This window comes from Schizosaccharomyces japonicus, assembly GCF_000149845.2.
Source record: "Schizosaccharomyces japonicus yFS275 unplaced genomic scaffold supercont5.4, whole genome shotgun sequence".
Lineage (NCBI taxonomy): Eukaryota > Fungi > Ascomycota > Schizosaccharomycetes > Schizosaccharomycetales > Schizosaccharomycetaceae > Schizosaccharomyces > Schizosaccharomyces japonicus.
The window spans coordinates 78,982-81,155 of record NW_011627863.1 but is presented as its reverse complement, the minus strand read 5'-3'; the positions used below and the strand labels follow the sequence as shown (position 1 = coordinate 81,155).

Below are 2,174 nucleotides of genomic sequence, written 5' to 3'. Positions count from 1 at the left end.
CAGGCCTTTGAAGTAAGGACTTGCATGTCCTCCAATTCGATCACGTCGTTGGTTCCTGCGTAGGTGGTGGGGCGGATGATCCAGGGGCGGGAGTTGTTGACGTTCGTGGAAGTCCATTGTCACTTTGGTGCCGGTTGTCTCGGTTCCATGCCTGTTTTGAAATGAAACCAGGAAAGGATGGTAGTTCGGTTTAATTTCAAGGGCGTAGCCAGTCATTTGCTGCTCTTCTTCTTGCATCATCAATAGAAAGTATTTGATGAGAAAGAGAAGAGAAGTGTTGCCGGCATCGCAATAGTCAAAAGACCCGACGTAACATTTAGATAGCTGTCGAAGATAAACTGAACCGATCAATATACATTCAAGAAAGTATAACGTTCGCTAAGTCAAAGCTTCTTCAAGCTATAGCTGTAGCTATAGCTATAGAAGGATGAGTTGGAGTAGTGAGCAAGGTTTCGACACCAAGTGAAATGGGTGGGCGGGTTGACCGGGCGAAGAGGGTTGTATGGTGTAACGGTTAGCACGCGAGATTCTGATTCTCGAGACCTGGGTTCACTCCCAGTACGACCTTTGTGTGTGCGGAGCGCGCGTTTCTGTTTTGCATCGCTGTACCTGTACCGTGTTATGGTGCCGTCTGTTTTCTCTTCTCTTTCTTTGTTTGCTTTACTCTTGCTTTACTTTTGCTCCTACCTTGCCTTGCACCGGCTGCATCTGCCCCGAGATGTGCGGCCGCTGTGCGGCCGCTGCTTCAGACGAAGCAAAAGTTGCGAGGCCAGGACCTACGGGTTGCGACGCTTCTCTGTTCGTATGAGCCCGTCGGAGTTCCACTCTCCTACCTCGCACACCCCGTCACCAGCAGGATTTGAACCTGCGCGGGCAGAGCCCATTAGATGCCACGAATACTTGCCTATTCGAGTCTAACTCCTTAACCACTCGGACATAGTGACTGTGCCGTGCTGTCAACGGAGGTTTCCGATTTAGGTTGGAGTCGAAAGGTTGCTCGGCAGTTGGACTGATCGTTTATGGTTTATGAAAGGAAGATTTAGTTTTAGAAAGTTATAGGTGAATGTGTATTGATCAGTTTATTGTTCGACAGCTATCTTAGTGTTACTTCGGGCCTTTTATACTGTTGACAGTGGCAAATAGATATCTAGACCGGAGTTATCAATTAGACATCTGGAGTATTGTCTTTGACATTCCTCCTCCAAGATTGACTCAATCTTAATAGAATTTGCGGCGCGCTTTAATTCTTCTTAGAAGAGCGTCGCTTTGCAGTTCGTGGGTTTTCATATCTCGGGTAAGATGCCTTAGAAATCTTATGGCGTTGACAATAAGATCTTAATTCTTCAATTGCCAAATGTTTTACTCTTTGAGCGAGTAACCAGTCTTTGTGAGTTTCGAATTGGGGCTCACCTGTCACTTCGTCGTTGTATGGCTTCGTGTAGACGCAGTATAGCCATAATTCATTTCCTTTGACCCTGTGATTCAAGATAGCTGTGATGCTAGTAATTTGGTAGTCATCCTTCGCGATAATTGGTGGTTCTCTGGCGTTGTATTTCTCAAGTTGGGACACATGAAATCGGTCCGGGAGATGTTGTCTGTTTGTTTCTTTCAGGTCTAAGCGGTAGGATAAATCTCCAATTTTTCCAACGATCTTAAATGGTCCTGCGTATGGCATGTCTAGCTTTCCTGTTGTTGGCCAATACGCGTTGAATCCTTTCTTTAGTAGAACTAAGTCACCAATTCTGAAATTCGGCGCTTCTTGTGCTTTCTGATCGTAATAAAATTTGGATTTTTCGTTTGCTTTTCGCAAGCATTCTCGAATTTCGTCATTTATTTTTGCGATTTCGGTAATTGATGGGACCTTTTGATATTCCGCTTTTAATTCATCGATATCAGATACCACTGCTTCGCGTCCATGTTCAATGAAGTATGGGGTTTTCCCTGTTGCTGCGTTAGGTGTTGTATTATGATTGAATTCGGCTCTTTTCAGATAATTCGCCCAAGTATCTTCGAACTTCGAGCAATAGCATCTTAAGTATTTTTCGAGAGTTTGGTTCATCCGCTCTGTCTGACCATTCGTCTGCGGTCTGTAACCTGCTGTAAAGCTTAATTCAATTCCTAAAGACGCGCAGTAACTCTGCCACTCCTTTGCTCGAAGTTGTGGGCCACAATCG

General features: G+C 45.1%; 2 non-coding genes across 2 annotated transcripts; one reads left to right on the top strand and one right to left on the bottom strand.

Annotated features, from left to right (window-relative positions):
- The first annotated feature begins 496 nt into the window (after nucleotides 1-496).
- On the top strand, nucleotides 497-567 carry SJAG_16320. Its single transcript has one exon. It is a non-coding gene; the product is annotated as a tRNA-Gln (tRNA).
- A 277-nt stretch (nucleotides 568-844) lies between these two features.
- Nucleotides 845-944, bottom strand: SJAG_16319. Its single transcript has one exon. It is a non-coding gene; the product is annotated as a tRNA-Ser (tRNA).
- Nucleotides 945-2,174: the final 1,230 nt, after the last annotated feature.